Below are 18,373 nucleotides of genomic sequence, written 5' to 3' on the forward strand. Positions count from 1 at the left end.
TTATTCTTTCAGAGGTGTAATGTGCATTTTTACCAACATTGAGATGTTGTAAAAAGGAATGACCCATTTCTTTACAGTGTTCCAACAGCTTTTCAAACAACATTGTATGTGGCAACTCATTTTTTGCCAACCAATACATGGATCTTAAACCTCCCACAAAGGCGAGGAAACAGTTTGCAAATATATATATATATATATATATATATATATATATATATATATATATATATATATGTGTGTGTGTATATATATCTGTAAGTTATTTAACACAGATTCAGATCTTTCAATTTGACCGATTCCAGTTTGCTCTGGTACACGCTTTCCTAAAAGGTCAGCAAAAGACTCAAATGTCCATTTAAATTTTTTCATGGTCCAGCAAGGTTTCTGTTCAAATTCTTGTGCATGGCACGTTTACCCAAGGTAACTCCCTCCTTGGGGGATATTTGTTTGAATATTTCATACACAGTGAGCACCACATACCATTTTCTTTGACCATAAGACAATCAAAATCTTTAAACCATTGTTTGTTTATTCCGGATAAGCGGTGCTTAGATTTATCAATTGGCAGAGTGTGTGCTGAAGAGATTTCCCTTGATGGACCAGCTTCTGCAATGTCTTTGTCTGAAATTGCCACATGAGGAGTTGACACTGCACCTTCATTAGTTTGTGGCGTCTCTTTTCTGAAATAACTGAGCAGTGTTGTTTTCTGAACACTTTTTTTGCTCATGTTGGTAAAAAATTGGAAAAAATTAGAAGTACCTATGAATAAGACTCTTGAGTGGGAAAGTGAGAGCCTGTTGGATATTCAGTGCACACTTGCACAACTAAAGGGCAAGATATTAACAAAAAAGGAATGGCAGATGGGTCACTTTAACAAAACAACGGAAGCGTATTAGGGCCACGGTGAAGAAAAAAAAATACGGGCACAGTGAAGAAAAAACAATGTCGAGAATAAAGTCGACATGTTGACTTTATTCTCAACATTTCCACTTTATTCTCGCCGTTTATGTCGAGATTAAAGTTGACATTTCCACTTTATTCTCATAGCTTATTTTGTCATTAAATTGTAGAATGTCGTAAACTAAACTTCATCTTAAAATCAATGTTTAATTTACTAGATTTTCTCAAATCCCGTCATAATGTAATGAAGTACATTAAATGCTTTGTGTTAAGTGTTCCCCGACCGAGTTGTTAATCACTATGCGCTTCTTCCTCTTGCACTGAGGAGGCACTGGGAGGGATCACCGCACAGAATGCATTCACTTGATGATATTCCTGCTCTCTGAACATTTGCAGTGCTAAGATAAATACTTTATCATTTTCATGATGAAATGCATTAAAGCAGGTATTAAACATGCATGGTAGTGTGGCAGTAGTGCTGCTCCCTCGCAATAAAGGTCTCCAGGTGTACATTCAGTGTAGAGAACTTTATGGCAGGTGTGACGAGGTTCCAAAAAACTGGATGTATGAATGGATATCGCACAGGTTTATATTAAATATTGTGTAAATGTTGGGTTCGTGATCTGGTGGACGGAGACACAAACACAGAATTCAGTGGATGTTCTTCTGAGTGGGCTTTCTTTATTGCATGCGTGCTGTCTCTATCTGACGTACCAAAACCCCAATTCCTATCCTTCCTTTTTCTTTCTCCACATAACCAATCACCACACGATAACACAAAGCATTTCATGCGCTACATAATTTATGACTGGGTTTGAGAAAATCTAGTAAATTAAATATTCATTTTAACATGAAGTTTAGTTTACGATGTTCTACTTTGATGACAAACTACGAGAATAAAGTGAACATGTCAATTTAATCTCGAGATAAACGGCGAGAATAAAGTGGAAATGTCAACTTTATTCTCGACATAAGCTTAGCAACACTACACAGACTGCACTGACACTGAGAACAGAGACGTCACTTCCTGACGCCCTTTTTCTGATATCTGACAGGCTGGTTCCACTAGACTTTTTTGTATTTTATCAGTCCTCCACTCGCCCGCCCACCTCCACATCCTCTTTGCTTGTGAAGTGCCACACCGCTCCCGCTATTTGCATGTACAGCCTACTCTTGCCCACACACCTCTCCATACTCCTTGCTACTGTAATTAAGCTGCTCCACCCCCACTATTACCATGTACACCTCCCCATACTCTTTGCTTGTGAACTCCGCTCCGCCTCGTCCCCGCTATTAGCTTTAGCACAGAGTGATCGGCAACATCCTGTCCCATGCCTCTCCCCTCACAACTTGCGATCCTGCTTCTAAAATATTTGCCCACCCGCCCGCTTGTCCCTTTCCATCTCTGCAGATCATTAGATCTGTGGCTATCATCTCACAATGTCATGCGAGATGACAGTCGGGCTCTCATCTAACCCGGCTAAAAGATGTGGATCTGATATATACAGTACCATATCATCTGCATATAGAGAAATGTTCTGTTCAAGTCCTTCTCTGATAATCCCCTTTATCTCATAAGCATTTCTACAGTGAACTGCCAGTGACTCAGTAGTAATTGCAAAAAGCAGTGGTGACAAGGGGCATCCTTGTCTGGTACCACGTTCTAGTTTAAAGTAGTCTGAATTAATGTTGTTAATACAAACTCAAGCTTCTGGATTGGTACACCGTAGTTTGATCTGTGCACAAATGTTCGGGCCAAACCCAAATTTCTCCAATGTAGTGAAAAGGTAGTTCTATTCAATCATATCAAATGCTTTTTCTGCATCCAATGATGATAATATCTCTGAGATGTTTGACTTTGCGGCTGAATATATTATATTAAACAGGCATCGAAGATTAAAAGTTAAGTGTCGGCCTTTAATAAATCCTGTTTGATCTTGTGATATTACCGAAGGCAACACTTTCTCCATCCTTCTAGCTAGGACTTTGGAGAGTATTTTAACATCATTATTCAGAAGTTAAATTGGTCATTATGATGCACATTGTAGTAAGTCCTTATTTTGTTTAGGAAAAATGGTGATTAATGCTTGGCGAAAAGTTTGAGGTAGAATTTTATTGTCTCTAGCTTGTGTAAATGTTGCTAATAAGAGGGGAGCTAGCGGAGCAGACAATTTCTTACAAAATCCAGCAGGGTAGCCATCGGGGCCTGCTGCTTTTCCACTCTGAAGTGACTTTATAACATCTAGTAATTCTGATGGCGCCAGAGGTTTATCCAATTCCTCTGCACTGAGAATATCTATTTATGGTATCTGTAATGCATACAGAAGTGCATTAGATTGTGCCTTGTCTTCTTTAAACTCCGTAGAATAGAAGGATTTATAGTAGTCTCTAAATGGGTACATTATACACTGCCTGGCCAAAAAATAAAGTCGCCACCAAAAAAAAGGTCACACACTCTAATATTTCGTTGGACCGCCTTTAGCTTTGATTACGGCACGCATTCGCTGTGGCATTGTTTCGATAAGCTTCTGCAATGTCACAAGATTTAGTTCCATCCAGTGTTGCATTAATTTTTCACCAAGGTCTTGTATGATGGGTGCATCACTTCATCTGCCTCTCTTCTTAGCCTGATGCGCCCATCACTCTGGAACAGGGTAAATCTGGACTCATCAGACCACATGACCTTCTTCCATTGCTCCAGAGTCCAATTTTTATGCTCCCTAGCAAATTGAAGCCTTTTTTTTTTCCAGTTTGCCTCACTGATTAGTGGTTTTCTTACGGCTGCACAGCTGTTCAGTCCCAATCCCTTGAGTTCCCTTCGCATTGTGCGTGTGGAAATGCTCTTACTTTCACTATTAAACATAGACCTGAGTTCTACTGTTGTTTTTCTTCGATTTGATTTCACCAAACGTTTAAGTGATCGCCTATCACGATCATTCAGGATTTTTTTCCGGCCACATTTCTTCCTCGAAGACGATGGGTCCCCACTATCCTTCCAGTTTTTAATAATGCGTTGGACAGTTCTTAACCCAATTTTAGTAGTTTCTGCAATCTCCTGAGATGTTTTCTCTGCTTGATGCATGCCAATGATTTGACCCTTCTCAAAAAGACTAACATCTTTTCCACGACCACGAGATGTGTCTTTCGACATGGTTGTTTAAGAAATGAGAAGCTACTCATTGCACCAGTTGGGGTTAAATAACTTGTTGCCAGCTGAAAGATAATCGCCCATGTAGTAATTATCCAATAGGAGGCTTGTACCTATCTGCTTAGTTAAATCCAGGTGGCGACTTTTTTTTTGGCCAGGCAGTGTATTTTTATGGTCAATGATTTTGTCTCTGTTTGTGTTGGTGATTGCTGGGATTGCATTGTGAACTTCTTGCTTGTGGATTTTTTGAGCTAAGATCTTTATTAGCTTTCTCTACATGTTCATAGTAATGATGTCTTGATTTAGAAATGAGTTGTTCTGTTTCTTTAGTTGTCAAGAGGTTGAGTTCTGAATGCAGAGTCTGCCTTTTCCTATGAAGAACCTTACTTGGACACCTGGCATGTTCTTGGTCTGTTCTAGTAATTTCGTTGATTAGCTCCGATACCTTCTTGGTTTCCAATTTATTTCTGTGGGAAAGATATGAGTTAATCTGTCCTCTTAAGAAGGCTTTCAGGGTTTCCCAGAGTATTCCTGCAGGGACCTCCAAGGATGTATTTGTCTCTAGAAAAAAGCTAATTTGTTTGGATATAAATTCTGTACAGTTTTCGTCTAATAAAAAGTTGGTTAAGATGCCATCTGTGAGATGAGTACGTGGTTCATAATGATTTTAGGTCCAAGATCAAAAGGGCATGGTCGGAAATAACAATGGCATTCAATGTATGTTTTACTAATTTGCTGTCTAGAGAACACACTAAATGAAGATGGAAATTTTGGGCACATTTTCTTTAACTTTTCTATATTTCCTGACTTATGCTGTAAATAGTTACCTGAGTGCCCTGTTTGTTGCTCTGGGTGCTGTTAATTCGTAAAGCCATTCATTCTCAAAATGTGAATGTCTACTCCTTGCTGTAGGACACTTCATAACTACTTTTCATGTTCTACTCTGGAGTAGGACAAAAATCTTATCCTAGTCTGACTTTTAGTGCTGTTTTTAGGAATAATTCTGAGATGCTTTATAAATAAAGCACTGGTGCTGGAGCGGTGAAGCAAAAATCCTAAAAACCTTTTGTTATACCAAACTCCATTAAATCACTCTGGAAGAATTTCAATAGTTTTATTTAATAAGTGTAAGTATGTCTAAGCATTCCTACATTAGTCATAAAGAGGCAAAATTGTCATCTGGGACAATTGAATGACTAGTAAAATAAATCAAAAATCATCAAAGGCTGATCATGTACTAAATAATCATTATCAGGCTTTTTAAATTGTGCTGGAAACCATTCTTAGAGTCATTAATTTCGTAAGTGATATGCAGTTGAAGAAACATCACAGACATTTAGGCTTTGGCATTTTCTGATCACTTGTTCAAGGTTGAGGCCAGAGTTATTGTGATGAATTTCTTCTTCATGATAATGTAAAATAAACAAAATTAAAATGACAGTATCATTTAAAAGTTCTGAGAAAACATGTTGTAGTATTAAGGTAGGTGCTAGTGTGCATATGAAGTGAGAAAGAGCAAAAATGGTAGAGTAAGAAAGCCTTGTGAGATGGGAAAGGTTTAAGGCAATAAATAGGTTAGAGGTGCATTTATTATATTATTATTATTATTATTATAAAAATCTTTGGATGAATACTCTAATTGGTTATTTTGAGTAAGGCATCATATATCTTTTTGTTCTTACTGATTATCTAAAAAAAGGGTTTCATGGTTATTAGTAATTTATACCTATACTTGTTTTTACTGAAAAGCCATATTTGCTTGTTAACAATGAGACCAGAGGATCTCCATTCTCAATTTGCTGTTTAGTGCAAAGTATTGAGCTGTGGAATTTGCATGGACTATTATAGACAGCTGCAATTTTTCAAAAACAGACTTACTTCCCTTTAGTGGGTCTGGCACATTAGTATTTTTGGCCATCATAATGGTGTACAACTGTATTTTTTGATAGGCACTGAAAAACGATCAGTGAGTCATAAAGAAGTAAATATGTTGTCAGGAAACAGAAAGGATTCGATGAAGTGGCAGTTAGTAGGTTGAAACACAGAGTTAAGAGAAGGCAGAGGAAAGTCATGAGTAATGAGGAAATGTTCAGGGAGTGACACTAGTCCTTGCAAACAACCACCCAACAACACTTAAGCTAATGTGGTATGTGTAACAGAAGGTGCTATATTATTAAAATGTAGTTGTATTATTATTTTTGTTACTGAATGTATTAAGTAACATTCTGACAGACTACTATGTAATAATGGTAATTATAATAATATTTTTATTTTTAGAGCATCCTTCCATGCTTATAAAGAATTTAACACATTTTTATAAGGACACATCAAAGCAGAAGCTCTGGAAAAAAAAAAGCTTAATAAATGGCTCCAGATGGAAGGCAATGTTGAAAGTGTTACTTTATAGAAGATAATCTCGGAGAGACAAAAAAGAATGTTAGCATTCATTTTTTTTCTGGATCAGAAGGGCTTTAAGTTAGCTTTTAAAAAAAGTGCATGTAGTCCCCTAATCTAATAACTAATAGGCTAAACAACATGACTGCCAGCTTTAGTAGATAGCATTAGGTGAACTAGAGTGTTTAATATACAGTAATCCCTCCTCCATCGCGGGGGTTGCGTTCCAGAGCCACCCGCGAAATAAGGAAATCCGCGAAGTAGAAACCATATGTTTATATGTTTTTTTTTATATTGTCATGCTTGGGTCACAGATTTGCGCAGAAACACAGGAGGTTGTAGAGAGACAGGAACGTTATTCAAACACTGCAAACAAACATTTGTCTCTTTTTCAAAAGTTTAAACTGTGCTCCATGACAAGACAGAGATGACAGTTCTGTCTCACAATTAAAAGAATGCAAACATATCTTCCTCTTCAAAGGAGCAAACAAATCAATAGTGCTGTTTGGCTTTTAAGTATGCGAAGCACCACGGCACAAAGCTGTTGAAGGCGGCAGCTCACACCTCCTCCGTCAGGAGCAGAGAGAGAGAGAGACAGAGAAAAATCAATACGTGCCCTTCGTGCTTTTAAGTATGCGAAGCACCGTTCAGCATGTCGTTTCAGGAAGCAGCTGCACAAAAGATAGCAAACGTGAAGATAATCTTTCAGCATTTTTAGACGAGCGTCTGTATCGTCTAGGTGTGCGAACAGCCCCCCTGCTCACACCCCCCTACATCAGCGCAAGAGAGAGAGAGAGAGAAAGTAAGTTGGGTAGCTTCTCAGCCATCTGCCAATAGCGTCCCTTGTATGAAATCAACTGGGCAAACCAACTGAGGAAGCATGTACCAGAAATTCAAAGACCCATTGTCCGCAGAAATCCGCGAACCAGCAAAAAATCCGCGATATATATTTAAATATGCTTACATATAAAATCCGCGATGGAGTGAAGCCGCGAAAGGCGAAGCGCGATATAGCGAGGGATTACTGTAATCCATTAGGGTGCCCATGTAAATTAGTGCAGTGGGAGTTAAGACCATGTACAGGGTAAACACTTACTGCAGTCATTTTCTGTCATTGAGAATCTTGTCCGTTTTAAATACGGATAGACTTATGCAACTCCCTTTTGGCAGAGGCTCCTCCCAATAAGTCACTTCATTTTCGGTTATTGCAAAACTCTGCTTCCACAGTTCTCATTTGGACTTGCAATACTAAGCAGAAAAAGCCTGTAACTTCTAAAACTGAGCACAAAATTATTTAAGCATTGTATGTGGTTTTAACCACAAGCAAAAACTGGATTTCTTTGTCATTAAAGACAATAAGAAATAAGACAATTACTTCTCAGTTTCTTTTTGTTATTATAACATATTTAAAAATCACTATTTTTAAAAACCCCTTTCTATGTTAACAATGTTAATTTTAATCACCTCAGGCTCAGCCAACACTTCGCTTCATATACTACATCTTATGTGGCTTCTCTTTTGACAGACAATGTCTAAGACGATAAAGTATAATGAAAAATAAATATTCAGGCCACTTGTATTTACAAAAAGAGAAACTGAGTTTAATTTGTTCTTGTATGTCATTCATTGACCATCTGCACCTATATATAAGAGTAAGCTGACATACTGTGCTGTAAAAGTATCAAGTCAGACACAACTCCTCCAATCCACTGTCCACTGGATATTTTTTTTTTTTTTACGTTTCTTTGTTATTTTGCTAAAAAAAAGAAAGAGTAGTAACGAAGGGCTTAATGTGTTTGAGCCAGGTAATTTCATCAGGGTTTTTGTGAACTGTATCCCATTCTGTTTTCTTTTTGAACACTTTGTGCACACAGGAAATCCTGCCTTTTAAAGCCTGTGTTTTCTAGTGTCATATTTGTTTGAAGGCTGCAGTTTTACCTGCTTCTTCTATCCAACTAAGGAGAAAGCATAAGCACTTTATGATTAGCAGACATACTGTGTGCAAATAAACAAAAATATTAACAATAATAATGAAATATGCATTAAAGGCTCATAGTTACAAACATGTATGCATCACCCAGAATATTTAATCAGCCTATGCATATTCTCATCTTAATTTTTGTGTAATTTGGTAGACGTGTTTCAATGAGAATAACCCCCAAACTTTGAATGAACAACATTCACAAAGAGTGTGCTTTACACAAACTAACCAGGTCAGTTTAGAACTCATCTATGGGCTTTTCAAAATTTTAAGTTTTCGGTGGTTGATTTTTGTGGTACATAATCCTTTGAATACTTTTGATGAGTAAGAGGGTTGGTGGTTGGTTTGCTTTCTTTGTAAAATATTCCATGCTTAAGCACAAAAAGTCACACACTTGAGTGGGAACATTACATCAACAATATCAACTTCTCAATAACCTTATAAAACATCTTTAATTAAAGCAGTCTTTATTCCTGAATCTAAAGGACTTCAAATAGCCCTTTTTCCATTGTCTTAGGATTTTTTCCTTTAGCATTAGTAGTCAACATAATGAGTAACTGGGTTTGCGTAACATTTTTGAACATCCCTTTAGTAATGTTTTCTGCTTTATTTCAACTAGCAAAATACCCGCGCTTCGCAGCGGAGAAGTTGTGTGTTAAAGAGGTTATGTAAACATATATCTACATATACATATCTACATAAACACATATCTACATATACATATATACATACATACATAGTGCGTTGTAACACAGGCTGTGATTGTTACATAGGAGGGAGACGACAAATCACAGCTTCCCGCTTTCTAATCGGGCCTGTGATTGGTGCTTTGACTGATGCCCAGATCCCACAGTATGTCCCCTTAGGAGAGGCGTTAGGCAAGTGTAATTGAATAGCGGTGCTTCAAGTTTAGCTTTACACCTGTTTTTAAGGCTTATTGACTGAAAGGGGCTTTTATGAAAAAAGTTAGGGCTTTGCTACAGGATACACCCACCACAAGTTAAGGAAGTAAAAATAAAGGTATATATTTCTGTTTTATTTAAACCTTTTAAGTTTGTATGCGGGCGGCATGGTGGCGCAGTGAAAGGTGCCAGTTAGGAGACCCGGGTTCACTTCCCTGCGTGGAGTTTGATTGTTCTCCCTGTGTCTGTCTGGGTTTCCTCCGGGTACTCTGGTTTCCTCCCACAGTCCAAAGACATGCAGGTTAGGTGCATTGGTGATTCTAAATTGTCCCTGGTGTGTGGGTGTGTGTGGGTGTGTGCGCCCTGCGGTGGGCTGGCACCTTGCCCGGGGTTTGTTTCCTGCCTTGTGCCCTGTGTTGGCAGGGATTGGCTCCTGTATTTAGGATATAGCGGGTTGGATAATGGATGGATGGACATTTGTATGCATACCCCCTTTTGCCCGTTTTCGTTTTTTTTCTTTCTTCAGTAATATTTCAGCAAACCTGGAGGTTGTCAGTTCAAATCCTGGTACTGACACCACTGTGTGACCCTGAGGAAGTCACTTCACCTGCCTGTGCTGCAAAAAACAAAAGTAATGTAACAAATTGTACCTCAGATGTTGCAAGTTGCTGGAATAAAGGCATAAGTCAAATAGATAAATATGTATTATACACATAGGAACTATTAATTTTTCATTTCATTGAAAATTAAAGCAGCAGCTGCCAAAATATGTAGCTTTCTTATTAATTTTTCAACATTGTGTAAAATAACTTTATAAAGTAACATAAAAGGTTTAAATACTGGTTATCCATTTACACTAAAATATTACTAAAGAGATACAAAAAAAGTAAAATGCATATGTTGTTTTTCTTTAAGGAGATTAAATATTACTGATGAAAGAAAAAAAAAAACTAAAACAACCAATGCATACGAACTTAAAAGGTTTAAATAAAACAGAAATATATACCTTTATTTTTACTTCCTTAACTTGTGGAGGGTGTATCCTGTAGCAAAGCCCTAACTTTTTTCGTGAAAGCCCGTTTCAGTCAATAAGTCTTAAAAACAGGTGTAAAGATATTGACAATAAGCTACGCAAACCCACCAAGACATGGAATCGTTTAAATCAAGGCGCGAGTCGAAAAACACCATCCCATACTATTAGTTAACGATTAACACAGTTCTATATGTATTGTAAGCATACAATACAACTGATAATATGTTGCGCTTATTTATCTGGTGTACCGACATTTTTGCGCGTTTAACGGCTGAAATCCAACGTGGTTTGTGCCCTTCAGAATGAAAACAGTTTGCATTTACCTTTTTAATAAAAGGCGAGCTTTTAAGCCTGAGAAATCACCCCGTAAATGCACACGTTTAATTGCACATGTGTTAATATGTATGCTTACACACTGTTTCTTCTTCATTGAGGTTTTCTCTAGTATGTAGATCGGGTAATTACATTCACGGCATTCGTAGTCTGAATCACAATCTGATTGTATGGGTGGTTACCTACCAAGTAACGCTTATGGTTGGCCAGCAAGTCAGCTAACATCAGCCACGGTGCCTTCAGTTGTGAGAAGCCTGGACAAACTGGTGAGGAAGGCAGGCTCTATTGTTGACATGGAGCTGGACAGTTTAACATCTGTGGCAGAGCGAAGGGCGCTCAGTAGGCTCCTATCAATTATGGAGAATCCACTGCATCCACTAAATAGTATCATCTACAGACAGAAAGCAGCTACAGCGACAGACTGCTGTCACTGTCCTGCTCCACTGACAGATTGAGGAGATCGTTCCTTCCCCAAACTATGCTACTCTTCAATTCCACCCGGGGGTGTAAACATTAACATTTAACATTATACAAAGTTATTGCCTGTTTTTCACCTGCATTATTATCATTCTTTAATATTATTTATTGTATCATTCTGCTGCTGCTGGAGAATGTGAATTTCCCATTGGGATTAATAAAGTGTCTGTCTGTCTGTCTGTCTGTCTGTCTGTCAGACAGACAAAGCAGATCATAGAATGGTTGAAAATAGTTTACTGTCAAATAATGCAAAGAGTACGTGACACGTGTTTCGCCCTAATTCTTGGCTCATCAGGCGTAAGGCAAGTGTAATTGAATAGCGGCGCGTCTTTGAATAGCGGCACTGCAAGTTTAGTTTCTTTTCAATAAAGTCAGGCGTTTGGCAAGTGTCATTGAATAGCGGCGCGTCATTGAAGAGCGGCGCTGCAAGTTTAGTTTCTTTTCAATAAAGTCGGGCGCGCTTTGCAGCGGCGAAGTTCTGCTTTTCAATTTTGATTAAGAAGAAAAGAAAACCTTTTTAAACTGAGGGAAAATATACCAATAACAATTTAAGGATCTGTTTTTTTGTGAAGCTGCCTTTACACAGCCTGTCCGCTGTTTTATAAACGAACGCCATATAAGGCCGTCCTTTCTCCTTCACAGTCAGTTCACGTGATTACGTGTGAGGCGTGATGACGCGATACGCAACCCCGTCTCCCACGGCCAGCGAGCTGCTGTCCATTACTGTATATGGACAAAAAAGAGGTTCCAGTTATGACCGTTACGCTTTGAATTTTGAAATGAAACCTGCCTAATTTTTGTAAGTAAGCTGTAAGGAATGAGCCTGCCAAATTTCAGCCTTCTACCTACACGGGAAGTTGGAGAATTAGTGATGAGTGAGTGAGGGCTTTGCCTTTTATTAGTATAGACTAGCAAAATACCCGCGCTTCGCAGCGGAGAAGTAGTGTGTTAAAGAGGTTATGAAAAAAAAAAAGGAAACATTTTAAAAATAACGTAACATGATTGTCAATGTAATTGTGTTGTCATTGTTATGAGTGTTGCTGTCTTTTTTTTATATATATATATATATATATATATATATATATATATATATATATATATATATATATATACATACACACACGCACATAAACATATATATACATATACATATCTACATATATATATATATATATATATATATATATATATATATATATATATATATATATACAGTATATATATATATATATATATATATATACACATATCAACATATATATATACACATATCAACATATATATATACACATATCAACATATATATCTAGACATATATATACACACACACACAGACACATATATATATATATACATAAATATTTACATATCTACATATATACACATATATATTCATATCTACATATATATATATGTAATTGTGTTGTCATTGTTATGAGTGTTGCTGCCATATATATATATAATATAGCAAAATACCCGCGCTTCGCAGCGGAGAAGTAGTGTGTTGAAGAGGTTATGTAAACATATATATATACATATACATATATATACATATCTACATATACAGATATCTATATATAGCAAAATACCCGCGCTTCGTATTGGAGAAGTAGTGTGTTAAAGAGGTTATGTAACTATATATACATACATATACACATCCACATATACATATATATACATATACAAATGTACATATCTATATATAGATATATAGATATAATATATATATATATATATATATAGATATATATATATATACTGTATATATATATATACTGTATATATACATATCTACTTATTGGCTCCTGTATTTAGGATATAGCGGGTTGGATAATGGATGGATGGACATTTGTATGCATAGCCCTATTTGCCCGTTTTCGTTTTTTTTCTTTCTTCAGTAATATTTCAGTAAACCCGGAGCTTGTCAGTTCAAATCCTGGTACTGACACCACTGTGTGACCCTGAGGAAGTCACTTCACCTGCCTGTGCTGCAAAAAACAAAAGTAATGTAACAAATTGTACCTCAGATGTTGCAAGTTGCTGGAATAAAGGCATAAGTAAAATAGATAAATATGTATTATACACATAGGAACTATTCATTTATTTTCAGTTAAGTCATCTGCAGCAAACTTTTATAAATGAGGGTTTCTCATTTTTAGATAGTGCAAACTGTTTTTTCTTCATTGACGTTTTCTCTTGGAGAGCTTTTTTCATTTCATTGAAAATTAAAGCAGCAGCTGCCAAAATATGTAGCTTTCTTATTCATTTTTCAACATTGTGTAAAATAAATTTATAAAGTAACATAAAAGGTTTAAATACTGGTTATCCTTTTACACTAAAATATTACTAAAGAGATACAAAAAAAGTAAAATGGATATGTGGATATTAAATATTACTGAAGAAAGAAAAAAAAAAAAGTAAACAGCCAAATGGGGTTATGCATACGAACTTAAAAGGTTTAAATAAAACAGAAATATATATTTTATTTTTACTTGCTTAACTTGTGGAGGGTGTATCCTGTAGCAAAGCCCTAACTTTTTTCGTGAAAGCCCGTTTCAGTCAATAAGTCTTAAAAAAAGGTGTGAAGATATTGACAATAAGCTAAGCAAACCCAGGAAGACATGGAATCGTTTAAATGAAGTATCATTACATCTTCCTTTCTTAAAGAGAAGTAAGGCAGTACTTATAAGCTTACATATTTATATATAGACATACATACATATATATATATATATATCCGAAGCCGTGCAAGCACACTCTTGAGAATGCAACGTATAGTTGTACAGAAGAAAAGCAATCTTGCCTCAAATGAATGGCAACCTTTTGTAGGTCTATGAACTTAATTTAAACTTTAGGTTTACACGGTGCTTTCTTTCCGAAGTACCTGCACTCATGAATATGTCTGTATGTGTCAGTCGGTCAAATCCACGCGCTTCGCACCGACGAAGTACCGCTTTTAAATTTTTATTAAGAAGAAAAGAAAGCCTTTTTAAATTGAGGGAAAATATACTAATAACAGTTTGTTAAGGATCTGTTTTTTTGTGAAGCTGCCTTCACTCGAGTGATCACTTCGACCTGACTTGGTGGCCAACTATAAGCGTTACCTGGTAGGTAACCACCCATACAATCAGATTGTGAATCAGACTACGAATGCCGTGAATGTAATTACCCCGATCTACATGTTGTCAAATAAACGAACCACACGCCGTGGCGCGGAATGTAATTACCCCGATCTACATGTTGTCAAATAAACGAACCACACGCCGTGACGCAATTTTAGGGGCTTTGCCTGTAGCTCTGACGTCCGAGGTTCGATTCCTGTAAGGGAGTGAAGTGAGTGGCTGGTTACCTACCAGGTAACGCTTATGGTTGGCCAGCAAGTGAGGTAACATCAGCCACGGTGCCTTCAGTTGTGAGAAGCAGATCATAGAATGATTGAAAATAGTTTACTGTCAAATAATGCAAAGAGTACGCGACACGTCTTTCCCCCTTATTCTTGGCTCATCAGGCGTACACACTCACTGCACTTGCGTACGGTAATCAAACCTCGGAATTCAGCGCTGGAGGGGCTTAGCAGCGGTGAAGTATTGCTTTTAAATTTTAATTAAGAACAAAAGAAAACCTCAGAGGTTCGATTCCCGTAAGGGAGTGAAGTGAGTGGCTGGTTACCTACCAGGTAACGCTTATGGTTGGCTATCAAGTGACGTAACATCAGCCACGGTGCCTTCAGTTGTGAGAAGCAGATCATAGAATGATTGAAAATAGTTTTGCATTTACCTTTTTAGTAAAAGGCGAGCTTTTAAGCCTGAGAAATCACCCCGTAAATGCACACGTTTAATTGCACATGTGTTAATATGTATACTTAAACAGTATTAAAAGACACTCAAAAATTAACGTCATTTACCTTCGTTCCCGCGTTTGACTCGTGCTGTAAATCTCTTCCTTGTTTTTAGTTCACATGATTACGTAGGAGGCGTGATGATGCGATACGTGACTCCGCCTCCTCCATTAGAATATATGGACAAAAAACATGTTCCAGTTATGACCATTACGCATAGAATTTCGAAATGAAACCTGCCTAACTTTTGTAAGTAAGCTGTAAGGAATGAGCCTGCCAAATTTCAGCCTTCCACCTACACGGGAAGTTCGAGAATTAGTGATGTCAGTCAGTGAGGGCTTTGCCTTTTATTAATTAGATAACCACAGATTTGTAGAAGCAGTTGCATTCAAAAAATGATGTTCCCCAGTTACCCAGGCATTTTCTTTGTTTTGTTAATTAGTTGTATTTTATTAGCAGATGTTTATAGTTTCATTAATGGTTTTGAAAATGTTTTCCATTATTGCTTTGTGATTGTGTTTGATTTCTCCTCCCCTGAAAGGAAATAATTTGTCAGTTTGGTTTCACAGCTGTTCACTCTATCTCAATTTATTATCAGCCTGTTAGTGTTTGACCAGTATGGTTGATAATGATGTTGATATGATGGCAGTAAAGATAACCAATTACCAATACATATTTTACCAGTATTATTGAAGTGTTTAAGTATTAGGTTTTCCTAGAAAAAAACCTGAATGAAAAGAAAAAATTAAGTTTATGATGTTTTCACATAAGTACAACTCTAATATATGCCGAGTTTTTCAGCACCCAAAATGTGCTGAAAAACATCACCCTCGGCTTATATTCGAGTCAGGTCCCACTGCCCGACAGAAAGCTGGAGTGTACAGTACACTCCACAGTACAGCAGTGGAACCTCGGTTCTTGAATGTCTCTGATCACGTACAAATCGGGTTATGACCAAAAAGTTCACCAAACTTTTGCATCTGTTCACGACCACACACTCGGTATACGAACAAGCCAGTTTCCCTTTTGGATTTTGCGTGCTGATGATTTCCTCACGTGTTCAGTCTCTCCCTGTGCAGCGAGCGAGAGAGAGACAGCAAGCCAGAGAGACACAGACACACGAGACACAGATGCATGCGAGAGAGAGCGAGAGAGAGACAGACACATTCATGCCACATCTTGCTCACACGGTCTTTGAAAGGTTTATTTAAAGACACATCTAGGGGCTACAATACAGATGTAAGCCCACCTGGAATAACGGCCAAAGTAACTTGAGAAGACTTTGCCAATTTTTTAATGTCATCAGATATGTGGGCTAAATGTAAAAACATTGAATAACACTGAGAAAACCTTGAACAACAGAGAAAACTAACATTGCAAGAGTTTGCGCTATAGCGATACGAATCGCTCGCTAAAAACACTTTTTTTTAATGAACATTTGAAAAATCCGTAATTTAATAAACAACCAAGAAAAGTAACATTGCAACAATGCATGCTACGAACCGATCGCTGTAAACAGAAGTGAGTTAAAGAAGACAGTTAAAGATTGCACCGGGCTTGTTTTTAAAGAGACTGATTCGAGCATTGTTTTAACCTCATTGTATTTAATAAAGACTTTTTTCTATTGGATTTTAACCTCCACTTCACTTCTGTTTACAGCAATCGGTTCATAGCGTGCATTGTTGCAATGTTACTTTTCTTGGTTGTTTATTAAATTACGGATTTTTCAAATGTTCATGTTTTCCCTGTGCTTAAAACTCATTAAAAAAAAAAAGTGTTTTTTGCGAGCGATTCGTATCGCTATAGCGCAAACTCTTGCAATGTTAGTTTTCTCTGTTGTTCAAGGTTTTCTCAGTGTTATTCAATGTTTTTACATTTAGCCCACACATCTGATGACATTAAAAAAATTGGCAAAGTCTTCTCAAGTTACTTTGGCCGTTATTCCAGGTGGGCTTACAGGGTAGGGTATGTTTAAATTTAACATTTAAACAGGTTAAATGACAGTGTTTTTTGAGTTTTCTTGAGCACATACTTCTAATTGTTGAATTTATGCCTATGAAGATAATACTATAGCCCATGTTGCGTTAAATATAAAGAATATTCTTCACAGACAACAAAACTGTTAGATTGTGATCTCTCTCTTCCGACGATTATGATAAAAGAAATTTTTTAAGAGGTTAATGAATTAATAAGTGAATCAGTGCACATGTATATATCCAGAGTTACTAGTGCATTTATTAAATAGTGGAATTATTTATATGCAAATAGTACTATTTAATGAACATTATTTTTATACAAATAGAATTGTGCTTACTTTTAAAAGCTTTACCAGTTTGGTTTGTATAAATTACAATTTCTGAAAGAAAGAGTACTTTATTAGATGTAATTGCCTACTGGAAAGTTTAAATTTGCATATCTCTTAGACTCCCACTGGCATGAGACCAACACAAATCTCTTGCAAATTCCAAAGGTAAACGTAAAAAGGCAGTGAGGAGAAAAATGTAGGCTAGAAGACAAGTGACTGTCCCAAAAAGAGTAGCATTTGAATGCACTTTAATAACACAAACACCATAAGGGCACCGATCAGTTATAATCATGGAAAATTTTATTAAATTTTTAAAACTGTACAGTAACAGTAAGTAAACAAATTACTTTATGCATCCTCTATAAATATTTTACTTATTGCCTGTCCCAGGGGTGATGAATGCAGGTGAAGCTTAGTGTTTTGAAGCTACTAGAGTTGTGTAGCATTCATTGTTAATGCTCAGTTCTTTACCATCATTGTGCATATCAATTAAAGAGAATAACATTTTAAATTGAGGCCTTTTATACTAGAAAAAGACCTAATAAACATACTTTGCTTTGAAAAGTTTCAGCATCATAATATCAGTGAAGGTTTTACCAGTAGTGATGCATATGTAGAGACCACATATTGGCTCAATATTTCAGTGCCTGATGTTACTAGTCAGGCGCTACCTGTTATATTGAATATCGTTAGATTTCTTACACCTTTTGTTATAGTGGTAGTAATAATTTTGTCACATTTGTGTAGGAAAACTGCTAAATATTAATAGCGGTCTATCTATCAGCTCTTGCTTATAATTGTGCAGATCAGAACCCAGTTTCAAGACAACATGTTATTCTGCTGAAAAACTTAATTTCTTAAACAATGACATTAGTCTAATGGGAATGCATGCTGGAATTTTTGTGTTTATATGAAAAAGTCAATGAAATGTCTATAAACTCTGTCAAAACCTGATGATTTACCTGGTGAAGTTGGTGATAAATTGTGTAAAATATTTTGTAAATTCTTCAAAGCTGTATATAGTCTGAGTAGAAATTACTTTCACAACTTGTTTAGACCTCA

General features: G+C 36.7%; 1 protein-coding gene across 1 annotated transcript in view; it reads left to right on the top strand.

The window, feature by feature from the left end:
• Positions 1-18,373, top strand: part of pign (phosphatidylinositol glycan anchor biosynthesis, class N) — a 201,491-nt gene that overhangs the window by 6,160 nt on the left and 176,958 nt on the right. The gene's annotated exons all lie outside the window — the stretch shown is intronic.

This window comes from Erpetoichthys calabaricus, chromosome 6 (genome assembly GCF_900747795.2).
Source record: "Erpetoichthys calabaricus chromosome 6, fErpCal1.3, whole genome shotgun sequence".
In the NCBI taxonomy this organism is placed as follows: Eukaryota; Metazoa; Chordata; class Cladistia; order Polypteriformes; family Polypteridae; genus Erpetoichthys; species Erpetoichthys calabaricus.